The sequence below is a fragment of the Balaenoptera physalus genome (assembly GCF_965194825.1).
Source record: "Balaenoptera physalus genome assembly, chromosome: 5".
In the NCBI taxonomy this organism is placed as follows: domain Eukaryota; kingdom Metazoa; phylum Chordata; class Mammalia; order Artiodactyla; family Balaenopteridae; genus Balaenoptera; species Balaenoptera physalus.
Genome location: NC_138884.1, coordinates 8,563,891 through 8,580,651, shown reverse-complemented (window position 1 = coordinate 8,580,651; position 16,761 = coordinate 8,563,891). Strand labels below are relative to the sequence as shown.

The 16,761-nt window shown below is 41.4% G+C and overlaps 3 protein-coding genes across 12 annotated transcripts in view; 2 read left to right on the top strand and 1 right to left on the bottom strand.

Moving 5' to 3' along the window:
* LOC309660803 (uncharacterized protein) overlaps positions 1-16,761 on the top strand; it is a 576,745-nt gene that overhangs the window by 23,374 nt on the left and 536,610 nt on the right. The window lies entirely within an intron of this gene.
* Positions 1-16,761, bottom strand: part of DMP1 (dentin matrix acidic phosphoprotein 1) — a 138,225-nt gene that overhangs the window by 61,584 nt on the left and 59,880 nt on the right. The window lies entirely within an intron of this gene.
* Positions 13,109-16,761, top strand: part of SPARCL1 (SPARC like 1) — a 50,642-nt gene continuing 46,989 nt past the window's right edge. Inside the window, exon 1 of the mRNA XM_082461728.1 lies at positions 13,109-13,576. The gene's annotated coding sequence lies outside the window, so the exon portion shown is untranslated. The remainder of the gene's footprint in view (positions 13,577-16,761) is intronic.

Below are 16,761 nucleotides of genomic sequence, written 5' to 3'. Positions count from 1 at the left end.
CGGTTCAAGGTGGATTGAATTGGGGAGGGAAGAAGTATTGAATACCTGGAACTGAGGTCAAAAATTACTGTTCAGTGGCTCAGTCCAGCTCATAGACCTGTTTGATTTGGCCTAAGGAGTGTTGGTCAACATTTAAAGATCAAATAAAGTTTCAGATTTCTGGCTTCTCTTTAAAACAACAAAATGGTCTGGCAACACGGGACGGTCATTTCCCCATGGCAGTAAGGATGCAAGAGCAGAGCAGCGGCTGCCCCCTTTAGATGGACCATACTTTCCAGTTCCCAAGTCCCAAGTCCTCCCTCTTATCTTCCTGACGCAAGGCCGGGTCAGCTGCCAATCATCGTTGTCCTGGGTGTGTGGCTTTCTTACTTCTGACCTTCCTTATTAATTCATGTGACCTCCCTGGCCCTTGGGGCATCACATTTGTGAATGTGAGTCCAGAGGGATAAAAGAGTTAGCTGTGAGGTGACCAGGCCATGCCATCAGGAATGTAATCGTACGAATGAAGAAGAGCATGTGCTAGAGATATTTGTCCTGCTGTTTTTGCTGAATCTCAACTAACTATTAACATACAACCTGAGAAGAGCTAACAAAATGGAAAAATTTATAATTATGAAAAATTTAACTACATTTTCTCAGAAAATAACTATAATATTTTCAGAAAGTTTTTCTGCCTTGTTCCTTTATAAGAGTTTTGAGAGTAATGAATGCTGTTCAACAGGAAAACATAAATGACTCAGTTTCTCCAACCATGAATTATAATAATCAATTGATTATACCACAGTAAATTGTATCTTTTTAAGCATGAGGTATGCTGAAGTCAATTGGTGAGGCTCATTAGTCAAGGGGGCAAAACTGATTCTTGGGAGAGGCAAAAAGTCCTAATATTTTTATATATAAAACACAGCTATAGATATAGTACATAAATGAATATACAGTATATCCATTGTCACAATTTCATGAGTTGGGGAGCACTCAGGAAAAAAATTGTTCAAAGGGCCCTTAGGAGAGTGATAATGAAAAGAAAATTTTGAGAAATACTAGACTAGAGAGAACAGGCATTGTTCAAATCATCCTTTGTGTCTCCATTTGAGTTGCCAGCCAGTTAATGGCAGTGAGACTCCGATCAGCCCTCATCAGGCTCTCTTACCATTTGCTAGAGATGGAGCCTCAGTTGTAGTGCTGCCAGCGCTCATGTGTACAACCAGCCCATGGGAAGCCTCTATAGCAAAGCCAATGCTCTTCCACAACTGAAATATTGACAAAAATGCAAATGCCCTTGCTCAAAACCAAGAAGAAAACAACCACTGGAACACATTTCCAGAACAGGATTGCGTCATTACACAAACAGTACTTCTTAGTCTAAAGCATCTTGCTCTGGGAACTTAACACTACAGCCAAAAAACATCAGGCAGATTTAGAGGAGGGTGGCTTTTGGCTAATAACAGCAAAATGATCTCACCCGTGAGAAGGCCCCAGTATAAACTTCTTGGTCAACAAGAGACATCTTGCAAGTCAAATGTACAGAAATATGCACTGGACGAGATCCAAACACTGAGCGATTTGATAGATTGGGCTGGTGTATATCCCAAGGTGAGGTCAGAATGAGAGCAGCTACATAGCTCACATTGCTATGTGCTATCTGCACAGCCAACCCAGGTTCCCCCAAAGTAAATGAGGGCTCTGTCTGGGAAAAAACGACGACATAGGACTCCAGGGATTGATGGGAGCAGCTGCTGTGTTTGCAGAGTTTAACTAAAAGGATGTGTTTCATCCCTTTGCCTGAACATCTGCATCCCTCACAGGGTTTATTAGCAGTTTGTGTGAAAAGAGGAGGCGCTCTAATTTCTATTACAGAAGGCTCCATGACAGTCTCCAGCAACATCCAGCTTCCTTATTGGTGGCCTTCACCATCACCATGATCTTTAGTATTATTATAAATTGAGGAAGAGATGGTGTTTGCATTGGACAAAGCATTATGCAAACATCATCTCTTCCTCAAAATCACCCAGTGAGGTATTATTAGCATCCTCATTTGACAGATGAGGACTTGAAGACCCAGAGAGGTTAAGCAACTTGCTCAAGGTCATTCAGCTAGGAAGCATCGGAGCTGGGGCTTGAATTCAGGTCTGTCAGATTCATCAGTTCTCTACTATACTTCATCCAGGGAGAAGAAGGAGTTTGAATATGTGCTCCCTCCACTGAGGGCTTGATTGGTATAAATCATATTGAGAGGTAGTAGAATTTGTTTCTGGTAATATTCAATCGTATCAGTGATTAGCAATATCCTATCAGGGCTTTCTGATGTCCTTTGATAATCTGGCATCTGATAGGAAGATGGGCACAAAAGATTGAAGGTAGAAGAAAATGGTAGGCATTGAATTTCAACTCCTGATGTCCTTCAATTTAGAATTTACCAATTCTGAATCCAATCATTGGCTATATGTATCTACAGGTAACTTTTTGGACTGGGACTCAGACACGTGACTTGCAACTTAGTAATGGATTCAATAGTCCATGTTCATAGTCAAATACCATCAGACTAGGTTCTTTTGGAATCTTTCAGTGGTGATTAAAACTTCTCAGAGGACAAAAAAAAGAGAAAAGAGAAAAGTTTTCTTGCTATTGTGATGAAGGACTTCAGGAACACAAAAAAGGAGACAGATGCTTAACTACTAAGTGAAAATCTGCTCACACACAGGTACAAAAATATCATCATGAACTAGGCTGCATTAAAAACAGCTGTAGATTTTAAGCTGAGAATAAACTTAAGCAATTACAGAAGAAAAAAATATGAGTTAAATGCTCCTGTTTCCTTCCTCAGGCCACTGTAGCTTTATTTCTTTCACTTTCAACTTTACTCTTTAAACTCAGCCTTCCACCTCAAAGTTATACTCAATCATTATTTTCCTGACGTCCTCAAAGACTTCTCATGTGTTCCTAGATTTTCAATGATCACGTCTCCAATTTTGTAATCTCTTGCATGGCTCCTCTGGAGTTACCCACTGCCTGGGAAGCTACATGACATCAGTCCCGCTCTGAGGTCCATGATTGGGCTATCTCTCACCAGCCATTGCGCCCTCCTGTTGAGTTCCACTTTGTTTGCCAGACACTACTACCTCTACTGGGCACCACTATTACTGGCTAATGCCACCAACCTCAGCAGGCACTCTGCCAAACACTGTCACTGCTAGTCAACATCACGATTGCCATCACCCCAAGGGTCTCAACTGTGCACTGTTGCCTGTGGCTGAGGACACTGAGATGCCAAAGTCGCTCTGTGTGCTCTGGGGTCATCCATACACCAAATCCTGCTACGCCTTGCATTACACTGAGTCACATGGGTATGAAAGCAGGGCTGCCTATGCCCTGGTTTTTCAAGAGATTTGATCAAATAGCTTGTTCCCTTTAAACCTTGTGTCCGCCTCTTTCCAGAGTACTCTTGAGTCCATTGAGGACTGGCTTAGGGTCAAATCTAAGGAAAATAAACTATTCCGCCACTCCACTTGCTATATATTTTTGGGCTAATCTTATCTGCCTGGCTTTCTGTTCCCTCAGAATGAGTCTTTCCCAAGAAGTCCTTAGTTCTTCCTAGAGGACCCATCCCACTCATCCTTCAGACGTGCCCAAATGTATTCAGTTGTGAATAAAACTGGGTGCCAGCCGAACTCACAGAATAGAGATCAGAATTTAATTGCAAATAGGAATTACATTGTTTTGGAGTTTTGCCACCATCAAAATTGAAGAACAAAAGGCAAACTATCACAGATTGTTTGTTACTGTCTCACAGAATTTCTCTTACTTAACTGGACTTTAACCTTTTCCCACTACCTATTCACCTTAAGATGTTGTAGGAAACAGCCAAAAGAAATGTGATATTGCAAGAAGGCTATAAGGGTACCATTTGCTGCTCTACAAAGTGTCTTATATGTTTTTTCTGAAATTTTTTACATTTTGAATTCTACCACTAATCATCTTTTCCTCATTCCTTTGGTCAACCAGAAGTTTAGAGTCAAATCTGCAATCCACCTTGTAGTGGGTTGAATTGTGTCCCTCAAAAAGATATATTCAAGCGCCTCAGCCCCTGACACCTGTGAATGAGACCTTATTTGGAAATAAGGTCTTTGCAGATGTAATTAAGTTAAGATGATGTCATACTGGATTAGGATGGGCCTTAGATCCAGTGACTGGTGTCCTTGTAAGAAAAGAAAACACACGGAGACTCAGAGGAGACACACAGGGGAAGAAAGCCATGTGAAGAAAGAGGTAGAGATTGGACTGATACAGCTACAAACAAAGGAATGCCAAATATTGTTGGAGGCCACTAGAAGCTAGGAAGAGGTAAGGAAGAATTTTTCCCCAAAGCCTCCTTAAAGAGCCTGTGCCTGCTGATTTCAGACTTTTAGCCTCCAGAAATTTAAGAAAACAAATTCCTGGTTTCTTAAGCCACCCAATTTTTGGTAATTTGTTATGGCAACTGTTGGAAACCAATAGAAGTTTTGGTTCTGAGAATGGGGTACTACTATACCAAATTCCTAAAAATGTGGATGTGGTTTTGGAATTGGATGTTGAGTAGTGGTTGGAAGGATTTTGAGGCACATAGTAGAAAAAGTCTAGGGACTTCCCTGGCAGTCCGGTGGTTAAGACTTGGCGCTTCCACTAAAGGGGTCATGGGTTCGATCTCTGGTCGGGGAACTAGGATCCTGCAAGCTGTGTGGCCAAAAAAAGAAAAAAGTCTAGAACTATAGAGAAATCTATCATCTTAGAGAATACATGTATTATCACGAACAAAATGTTGATAGAAATATAAATGTTAAAGGTGATTCTGGTCAGGTCTCAGGAGGAAATGAACATGATACTGGAGACCAGGGATAAAACAACCCTTGGTTAAAGTGGCAGGAACTTGGCTGAATTATCTTCTGCTGTTGGGTTGGAAAGGAGAACTTGTAAGTGATGAGCTTAGATACTGAGCTAAGGAAATTTCCAAAGTATGAACAGTACACCTGGTTTCCCCTTGCTGCTTATAGTAAAATGTGAGAGGAAAGATATAAATGGAGGAAGAAACTATCAAGCAAAAAAGAACCAGGACTTGATTTTGAAAATAGCCTCCAGATAGCAAAAGACCACAAAGCATTCTCTGGAAAGAACATCAAGCATGCCTATAGCTAGGCAACCTTTTGCTACAGAGATTAGGCGTGTGAATGTGATCTGTGGATCCAATCAACTTTCTCAGTAGAAGCCAGGAATCAAGATGAATTTATCCAGGAAAGATCTGTGGAGGACCCTCTTGTCTGATGGCATAAACCCCCATAGATTTCACAGGAGACCAACAAAATTTTTGAGAATGTTATTGAAGCAGAAATACTTCCACCCTGGGCTGAAAGAGAGAGAGAGAGACAGAATGGAAGGAAGGCTGTCAGACTTCCAAAATTCTACATGGCTATAAACAGGTGTTATCCTTGAAGGAAAAGGAAAAAGGACTCCCATTATGAGCTGAATTGTATCCCCCCAAAATTCACATGTTAAAGTCCTAACCCCTAGTATCTCAGAATGTGACTGTATTTGGAGATAGGGCCTTTAAAGTAATTAAGGTAAAATAAGGTCATATGGATGGGCCCTAACCCAATATGACTGCTGTCTTTTTAAGAAGAGATTAGGACACAAACACACACAGAGGGGAGATCCTGTGAAGACAAATGGAGAAGACAGTCATCTGTAAGCCAAGGAGAGAGACCTCAGAAGAAACCAACTCTGCCAACACCTTGATTTCAGACTTTTAGCCTCCAGAACTGTGAGAAAATCGATTCCTGTGTTTAAGCCACCCAATCCGTGGTGTTTTATGGTAGCCCTACCAAAGTAATACAGCTCCAAAAGGCTGGTGGGACCTCCACAGACCCAAAGGGTCGAACCTCTGTGGGCCAGAAGGAAGAGTACTGGGCCACAGAGGATTATTCTCAGGACTTGAAACCTTATAGAACTTACCCTGGTGAGGTTTGAACTTGCTTAGAACAAGTGACCCCTTTATTCCCTCTATTTTCTCCCTTTCAGAATGGAAGTGTCTATCCTATGCCTGTCCCTCCATTGTATTTTGGCAGTAGATAACTTGCTTTTTAGTTTCATAGGTTCACAGATGGACAGGACATTTGCCCCAGGACCAAGCATACCTAGAGTCTGTCTCACCTGTGCCTGATTTAGACTATTTAGATGACGAGATTTGGAACTTTCTGAGCTGATGACAGAGATTTGGGACTTCGAGTTGATGCTGGAATGGGTTAAGACTTTTTTTTTTTTAATAAATTTATTTATTTATTTTTGGCTGTGTTGGGTCTTCGTTTCTGTGCGAGGGCTTTCTCTAGTTGCGGCGAGCGGGGGCCACTCTTCATCGCGGTGCACGGGCCTCTCACTATCGTGGCCTCTCTTGTTGCGGAGCACAGGCTCCAGACGCGCAGGCTCAGTAGTTGTGGCTCACGGGCTCAGTTGCTCCGCGGCATGTGGGATCGTCCCAGACCAGGGCTCGAACCCGTGTCCCCTGCATTGGCAGGCAGATTCTCAACCACTGCGCCACCAGGGAAGCCCGAGTTAAGACATTTGAAATGAATTAAGAATGTTAGGACGAGGCGAATGTATTTTGCATGTGGGAGAATCATGAATCTGGGGCAAGGGAGGTGGACAGTAGACTGTAGTGAGTTGAATTGTGTCCCCTCAAGAGATACGTTCAAGTCTCAATCCCTGGTACCTGTGAATGTGCCTTATTTGAAAATAGAGTCTTTGCAGATATAACCAGGTTAAGGTGAGATCGTACTGGATTAGGCAGACCCTAAATTCAATAACTGGTGTCCTTAACAAGAAGAGGAGAGGACACAGAGATTCCGAGGAGACACACAGGGGAAGAAGGCCACGTGAAGATGGATGCAGAGTTTCATATGGTGCTGCTGCAAAGCAAGGAATGCCAAGAAATTCTGGAAACCACCAGAAGCTACGAAGAGGCAAGGGAGGATCTCTGCCTTCCTTGGCAACTTGTGCCTACTTATACCTTGATTTCAGACTTTCAGCCTCCAGAACTTTGAGAAAAGAAAGTTCTGTTGTTTTAAGCCACCCAGTCTGTGGTAATTTGTTATGACAGCCCTAGGAAAGTACCTCTTATTTTTACCCTACTTCTTCTCTCTTCTGCCCTCTTATTTTTTTTTTTTTATTCTCCACATTTTTTTAACTTTGCTTCTGCCCCTTTTATTTTCTTCTCTTCTTTTTTCCTAATACTTTTTTTCCCACCGTCTGTCCTATCCTCCCCTTCCAATTAAAATCTATTTTCTGGTTCTCTTGCCTATGGTTTCTCTTCTCTATAGGAGGACTATACTTCCCCCCGCTGTCGAGCTCAGTTGTGGCCACATGACCTGCTGTGGTCAATGAAAGGTGGGCAGAAGTGATGTGTATTACATCCAGGCAGAAGCTTTAAGAACTGAGCATAGTTTGCCGTATTTCTTTTTCTTCTGCCAAGGGAACGTGTTTGTCAGCCTGGATCCTGGAGTGAAGATAAGGTAGAGCAGAATTGCAGTAGACTACAATAAACATGGAGCATGAATGAAAAACAAACCTATGTCGTAAGCCCCTGATAGTTTGGGGTTCTTTGTTATTGTAGCATAATCTAGCCTGATAGATGTATTTTATGTTATTTCCTTCCTACTCTTTCTAACCTCCCAGAGGTCCCTTTTACCTAAAGAAAAAAAGTCAAACTGCTTAGCCTGACATACAAAATTTGCCTAGCCCTAACCAATCTTCCTCCTTTTATTTTTTATTTTTATTTTTTTTGCTTTCAAAGTTATAATGAGACAAATAGCAGTTAATCACATTCGCCACATATTTAGCAAAATATTATGCATATTTGCAACTTGTACTTATTAACTACTTCTGTGAGTCAAGCCTCTGCTTAAGACCTAATAGAGGGTTTGACTAAGCCCATAGATGTGCTGGGCTGGGGGGGGGATGGCTAGAATAAACTCCTGCAAGAATCCATAGTCAGAAATTGACCCAGTGGGTTGATAACCAAGACAGAGCTGAGAGATCTGAAATGATTCCGTGCTGAGATATGATGGTAGTGCAGGGGAATGGGGGAAATTGCATAGAAAGAGGTCAGTAACTAAGCCAGAATTGAGAAATGAGTGTGGTTCCCAGAAGTAAAGCCACAGAGAATTAAATGTCAAAGTCTGAAAGATATATGGGGTGTTACAGACTGAACTGTGTCTCCCCAAAATTCATATGTTGATGCCCTAACCCCCAGTGTAACTAGATTTGGAGATAGAGCCTTTAAAGAGGTAACTAAGGTTGAACGAGGTCATAAGGGTGGGGCACTAATGTCCTTATAAGGTCTAGTGTCCTTATAAGAAGAGAGAGAGACACCAGGAGTACATGAGTATGGGAAAAAAGGCCAGATGAAAACACAGTGAAAAGACAGCCATCTCCAGCTAAGGAGAAAAGGCTCAGGAGAAACCAACCCAGACAGCACCTTGGTCTTGGACTTCTAGCCTGCAGAACTGGGAGAAAATTAGTTTCTGTTATGTAAACCACCCAGTCTGTGGTACTTTGTTATGGTAGCCCTAGAAAACTACCACACGGCATAAGCAAGGAGAAGGGTCCTACAGGCCAGGTCCTGGCCAAGAGAATTGTCAACACTCTGTTGTCACTGCATCTTCCCTTCATCCATACTCACTTCCTAACTTGGGCTCTCCACTATGTGAAATAAAATTCATATTTTATGGCAAGACAAGAAAAATCTAAACATAAAAGTTCTTCTCTGCCCTTTGGCCTCCTCTCTCCCCTCACTGTGCACTGTGTGTGTGCATTACGCATCAATCAAACCTCCCCATCGGCAGGAACACCTGCTCAACCATAGAGAGCAACATTCTCCCAGCACCACCAAGACTACTCCTTAAAAAAATCATAAAGCTTTTTGATCTTGTACAGGGTCACGTGACCTACCATGATGACCCTTCGATCTGGATCATGTAAACTGTCAATAAAACATCATTTCTGACAAAGCATTAATCTCCAAAATTTACAAGCAGCTCATGCAGCTCAACATCAAAAAAACAAACAACTCAATCCAAAAATGGGCAGAACACCTAAATAGACATTTCGCCAAAGAAGATATACAGATTGCCAACAAACACATGAAAGGATGCTCAACATCACTAATCATTAGAGGAATGCAAATCAAAACTACAATGAGATATCACCTCACACCAGTCAGAATGGCCATCATCAAAAAATCTACAAACAATAAATGCTGGAGAGGGTGTGGAGAAAAGGAAACCCTCTTGCACTGTTAGTGGGAATGTAAATTGATACAGCCACTATGGAGAACAGTATGAAGGTTCCTTAAAAAACTAAAAATAGAACTACCATATAACCCAGCAATCCCACTACTGAGTATATGCCCTGAGAAAACCATAATTCAAAAAGAGTCATGTACCACAATGTTCATTGCAGCTCTATTTACAATAGCCAGGACATGGAAGCAACCTAAGTGTCCATCGACAGACGAATGGATAAAGAAGATGTGGCACATATATACAATGGAATATTACTCAGCCATAAAAAGAAACGAAATTGAGTTATTTGTAGTGAGGTGGATGGACCTAGAGTCTGTCATACAGAGTGAAGTAAGTCAGAAAGAGAAAAACAAATACCGTATGCTACCACATATATCTGGAATCTAAAAAAAAAGAAAAAAAAAGGGTTCTGAAGAACCTAGGGGCAAGACAGGAATATAGACGCAGACCTAGAGAATGGACTTGAGGACACAGGGAGGGGGAAGGGTAAGCTGGGACAAAGTGAGAGAGTGGCATGGACATATATACACTACCAAATGTAAAATAGATAGCTAGTGGGAAGCAGCCGCATAGCACAGGGAGATCAGCTCGGTGCTTTGTGACCACCTAGAGTGTTGGGATAGGGAGGGTGGGAGAGAGACGCAAGAGGGTGGAGATATGGGGATATATGTATATGTATAGCTGATTCACTTTGTTATAAAGCAGAAACGAACACACCATTGTAAAGCAATTATACTCCAATAAAGGTGTTAAAAAAAAATAATACATCATTTGATGTACAGCCCTCTGTCTCAAAAAAACTTATATCACTGTATCTTAAAGTCTAACGGGTGGAACAGTTCTCAGAGCTTTCTGAGTTGCTCTTCCTGGGCTACAATCCTCAAATTTGGCTCGAATAAAATTTTCCATTTCTTTCTGAAATCAACTGATTAATTTTTCATCAACGACTACTCCAATGGAATCGTGCCCCCTTTTGACAACGAGTATATTCTTGTCTCTTAGACTCCTTATAGGCGGGAACTATGATATTTCTCTCCTATCACCCAGAGGTTTGTGCTGTGTATAACAAAAGGGCTCACTTGGTGCTCAAGCACTGATGAAAGTGTTCTCTGGCCCTGCACCTGAATCAGAGGTTCTTAACTTCATGGAACCCCTGGGGTAGGGGTGTGGAGGGCGGTTCATGGATGAACTTTAGGGGCTTGCCCACCGCTTTCGTCAGACTCTCAAAGGAAATCCGAGCATTAAAAAGTTGAAAACACACTTCAACTTTGATACTGACTTTTGTTAGACCCTTCTGACCAAAGCTGATGTTATCTGGGTCAGTTCACATGCAGGAATGTAACAATCTTTTTTTTAATCAAAGTTCTCTCATCACATTTAGATATTGGATAAGTTTCTAAATCTATTCCACAGCTCCATCTGTTAAGTGGGTATTGGTGTAGGTTTATTGTCCTCAGCTGCATGAGCTGTAAACGATTTTAGAAATGACAGCTTCAGAAACAATAAAAGTTTGGATATCTGCCCATAAACATTCCCAAAATAAAGTCATACTTAAAAGACATTGCGGATTCAAGGTCCCTTTACTAAAACACACACACACACACACACACACACACACACACACACACACTTTTCTCTATTATCTAGTTACAAGAAATACAGTGGATCCTTTTAACCATGTTATAGATTAATAAGACCTAGAGCAAACATACTGTATAACTGAGAGTTAAAATTCTCAAGCTTTGCCACCAACAAAGGAACTCTCAAGGTACCTATTCACATTTGAGAGATAAATCCAGTTTGCTCTAACCAAGTTATTTTTTATGTTAGCATAGATTTCTGAAAGAAATTTTATGATCATTTTGCAAAGACATAAAACATCAATTTTAGTATTAGAGAAAATACTTTGGTTGGTCAAATCGTTTCCCCATAGCCCTCTAGCTAAAACTTTCTCTACATTTTCACTGAATAGCTGTAGTCCCCTGAAACCAACCTCATGAAGCTATGTCAAGTAAATGGGGAATGTTGTTAGAAGAAGTTAGCATTTTGAGTTCCAGAGAAAACCGCCTTTAGCCAAGCTTGGGCAAAATCATCAGAAATGCTTGTCCTACATATTCCGCAATAGTCCCACCACACCTGTGGCCCTTGGCAGCCACTGGAGAAATGGTGCCTGTGTCTCCCACACTTCCCAGACCATGTGCACAGAAGCAGAGTGCCATCAGAGTCAAACACAGCCCACTCCTTTGATCCTTCTCTGCGGAGACTGCTCACACCCTAGACCTGGGCTAAGGAAAAACATCCCATTGTCTGAGGCCAAAGGACATCACGTCATTTCATCCTGTGCCTGGAAAGGCGGTTTGGAACAAGTCATCCTGATTCTGGAGATGTTGAGACGATCCCAGCTGCACTGTGGCCTGTTTTCAGTTCCTAGGCAAATTGCCCAGTTTCCTCCACTCCCAAATTTCCCCAACTGCAATATTGAGATAATTCTTGTTCCCTTTCTCTTGTGCTGTTCTGAAAAATAAATAGGGCAAATGTTTCTAAAGTGCTTAAGGACAACTGTCCGAGGGCATATTTGCCTAGAACTAGAGGTGGGGTTTTTCTTTATTTTTGTTAATGTTGTTTTGCTTTTGGCCTGACTTTGGCATAAATGTAGAAAAATCCAAGTTAAATTAAATTGTAACCATTTATCTAAGGTTAATGGGGCCTTTACAGTATGTAAAGCACGGTGCTAGGCACATGGAGAATACAGAGCGGGCAGGTCCCCACCCTCAAGGAGCTCACGGCTCCCTCAGAAGGAGGTGTTACAGCCTAGAAGTTGAGTAACACAGATGCAGCAGTCAGCCGAGATAGCTGGGCCGGCATCCTGCTCTACAACCTACGAGCCAGAGACCCTGGAAAAGTCACTCAGGTTCACCAAGCTCGGGTTTCCTCATGCAAATCATAATCACTAACATTTGAGTGTCTGTGGGGTGGCAGGAGGTGTTTACCTGCTTAAAACACAGGACAGCCACCTGAGGTAGATACTAATATCACCCCCTTATTCGTACCCGTGTCTTATAGATAAGAATTCTGAAGCTTAGAGACATCACCTAACTTGTCCCGGGTCATATCCAGTTAGGAACCAAGATGCAAACCCAAGCTGTGTGGCCTCAAACATGGAGACTTTCCCACTAAACCACACTATCATCAAATGGGTGTAGTACTCACTTCATGTAGACTTGTGAGGATAAACTGAAATGGATGCATTAAAAAAACCGTTAGCCAGTGTCTGACGTAGTAAATGTGCAATCAATGTAGACATAGCCGTGGAAGAGATTAGATACATACATAAATAACCAGAACGCCAGGTCTATTTCATGGCAAAACTCCTTCTTCCAGACCAATCATCATACAGAAGGTTGTGGTAGGGAGCTGTGTAGGGGGAAGAATAGTCTACGAACTGTAACATTCCTGAGTCGGCTTATAAATGAGCTACACTACGAAGGAGTAATGCTTCACATACATGTACATTTCTGAAGGTCACTTAAAGAAAGGTTGAAGTATCTGCAGTATCCTGCTGTTAACTAAATTCAGGCATATTCGTGAGAACAATTTTTGCAGAAGCAATGTAAAAATGCATCTGCTGCAATTATTCTTACCCCTTCCTTAAACCCCACCCCACCGATTTCCTTTAGGAAGAAACCACAGCATGGAGTTTCTTTGCAGTCTTAAAATAAAAATTCCCCCAAAAGGGATCCGGCTTGTAAAACCTTTTAGAGTTGTTTGAAAAAGAGAAGAAAAACAGAAAAAGGCATAAGGAGCCAAGTGCTTATATTCTGGCCAAGTTACAAGCCTCTGAGAACAAGAGCTTGAGGGGAGGACTGTTAACCCCTTCTCTCCGGCAGAGTGAGCTCTCTCCCTGTGGGTCTGCGCTGCCCGTAAAGCTCAGCGCGCCCTTGCCCTTGGAGTGAGAGGCTAGCCCGCTGGAGAACTGCAGGAATCTGCGACAAAAACGATGACAGTCTGGAATACGTCCCTGTGCCAACCTCCAAATTCGTCTGTCACCTCAGACCCTGAGTAGTTGACAGAGCAGCAGAATTTCAACTCCAATAGACCTGAATGTGTTTCTGGGCAAAGAAGCAGGGCTAACGAGGAAAGCGATTTAAAGAGTATTGGGCATTGGTGAAACTTATTTCCTGACTGGGTGCAAGGACAGGATTCCACTTCAATTTTCTGCCAAGGCACTGGGTCCAGCTACCTACCTGAAGGTAAATTTTAATAAGTTTACTGTATTTGTTAACCTGATTTGCATGATCTGATAAAGATGTCTAATATTTTTGCCTAATACAAAGCCATTTTTTAACAACAAGAACAAAAAAACCCTTTTGCATGGTTTACAGAAAAGCTACTTACTAGGGAATGTTAACACTTGAATTCATGTTTCCTTTTCTTCTCCAAGATTAAATAGTAAGAACTAATAAATGATGTTTAGAAATGTAGAAATGTTGCTGGCCAGACTAGCATTCAGATCTTGGTGAAGTCTGAAATCCTGAAATGTGTTTTGTAGAAATAGTTTACTAAATATATTAAATAAATCAAAAGGAAAGTAGTTGTTAAAAAAAAACACTTTCAAATCAAAGTAATTTGGGTGTTTTCCATGGTTAAATTATTTGAAGTTATTCAATCACCACCACTATCCCAGTCTGTACCTAACAGCAATGTAGAAATGGAATATTTTGCTTTTCCAAAAGGTAAGAAAATCCCTATAATACTATATTTTCCTTTGATTATTTTTTAGTTATTATGATTATTTTTTCCTGACTCCCTTTTATAGTTTTCTGACTCACTGTCTCTTGTCCCCTTCTATCATTTTTTAGGATACACACACACACACACACACACACACATACATAAAATTTCTAATTCCTAACGATGTCTAATTTAGGAAGGGAAAAAGGAGGGAGGGGAATCGAAGAGCTAAAAAATTATGATAACTCCTATATTGTAAGGGACCTTCATTTCTGGCTCTATCTTCTAAAATAAAACAATAATGCAAGTCATGCTCCCTCATTCCTCCTGGGTATTAGAGGTCACCCTGCAGGAGAAAACCATGCTCTCAACTGCAGATCGATGCTGTTGATACTATAACCAAGAGGTAGTGCAGAGAGAATATCTCTTTTGAACTGCCTTTAATCTGGCACAGAGGTTAAATATGTCACCTTGGCATTATATCTGAGCTCCCCTCTGGCCCAGGGCCTAAGTACACTGAATAGAAATGTTCACTTGGTCCAACTCAGCAGAAATCTTTTTTTTTTTTTGATTCTCCCCTTTCTCATGGATACCAGTTTTTTTCAATTCACAGCTCATTCAGCTAAACGTTGATGGGTACGTTAACTATGAATATGAAAAAAATAAAAAGGACACCCCTCTCAGGAAAGACTTAAGTTTATATTTCTGTCCATTTAACAAGATCCAGCAAGGCACAGCAGTCTGTTTCATCTACTGATCATCCAATCAAACAATGCTGCTTTCTACATTTTGGAAAAGAATATGTACATGTTATTAATGAATCTTGCCTTTTCTCTTTCAGGGAATTTTTGTACAGCCATTTAGCAATTTGAGTACTGGGGTTTCCTTCCAGGTCCTTTGGTATTTAATCCCCAATAGGCTCTTATGCACAGTTTCGCTTATCAACTAAGTAAAAATAATAAATAGTGATGACGGAAATGAAATGAATAGTGATATATCTGGACAACTCCAAAACATTCTTCATTTCATTTCCTCTTGACTGCTTATGATTTTTATTCAGTTGATATGTAACGGTCCACAAACATTGCTATTTTAGCTAAGTTTAGCACAAGGTCCAGAACGTGTTGGGAATCTTTTTCCACCAAGAACGTGAGCAACTGTTTCTCAGACTTCAGATGGCTTCTGGAACACCCTTCAGTGAAGGAGAAGGGGGGCCCGTAAATCCAGGAGAACTTCCCCAGTAGGTCTGGCTGCCCAAGAGATGCCCAGTTAGGCCAGGGTCTGGTTCAAACAGGGCCCACCGAGCATCTTCTCCCAAAGGCTGGGCTTGCACAGGTAGTACCACCTGAGGCTAGCCTGATTTTTATCTTGGGCATCAAAAGATGATCAGAAGTTTCGGGAACAGAGTGTGTGGTCTTGACTGATTGTAGGGAGATGGTGTAATAAAGTGAACAAGATCACGGGCTCTAGAAACTTACAGATCTGGTTTATATCTGGGCTTTCCCAGGGTCTGTGACTTTGCACAAATGACACTTTGAACCTCTGTGCCCTCATTTGCCAAAATGGGGATCATAAAATTAGTTACAACCTTAGAGATTTGTTGTGATAAACGAGGAAAACAGCTATGTCTGGTACGTTTGAATCAATCTATCGATCGTAGCTGATATTAAAGCACTAGTCTACCTATATGTCCTGAATGGAACTCTGTAGAAAGGGAATTTACTCTAAGATTTTCCTCAGGGTTTCTTCCTTGTACTTACACACTTTGCTGTATAATAAAACGTCAATGCCAGGTCTATGCCTCAGAGTCAGCCCGACAGAGCAGATAGAGCATGGGTTTCAGCGTTAACATGCCTCAGTTTGAATCCTGGCTCTGCCTCTTACAGGCTATGCGAGCTTAGGCAGTCACTTCACACCTCCAGGACTCAGTTTACCCATCTATTAAGCAATTAGTGATAATAATACCCACAATGGGGTCATTGTAGGAATTAAATAAGATGTTTTTTAAATGTCAGGTATAGCACCTGGCAGAGTACTAGACACACAGTGAGGAAGTGTTTGATTACACACTTGGAATAATTTTTCTGGCAGTAATAGTGGGGGTCAAGAAGGAAATATTCTTTGAATTGTCTTTTTTTATCCAAAGAAATGGAAAAATAAATCTGACACTACCGTATGCCCTTGAGAGGGCCTCAGCATGAAGTATTTATTACTGAGTCCTTACTGCTTCATCCATTAGTAGCTTCTTAATGGCCAAGTCAAATGAAACCAGAGTGAGTCTTCTGTTTCAGATTGCCATTAAGAGGAATGAGGCGAAATGCTGCTTTGCACTCAATTCTGTTTTATTGGCCTACCTGGAGGGGGGGAAAGGCCCCAACATTTCTCCTTTCTTATCTTTTCTAAAGGCAGGAATTTCTAAAGGCAGGGTATTTTTTTCCTCTCTAACTGAAATTCAAACAAAAGGGTTTGTTTTTTGTTTTTTGTTTTGGTAAACCTCTCTTCTACGCTCCTAGAATTGAAATGTCAGCTGCTTTTTCTGGCTACATGTAGCAGGAGCAGCCTGTCGTCATAGCAATGAAAGAGTATAGAGAGGCTCGAGTTTCACAGCCCTCTCTGTGAAATAACTCTTAGTCTGCTTTAAAAATCCTTGAGAAATGAAGTCTCCCATCCTGGCTTGTTTCCTTCCTATTATGCAACCAACTTA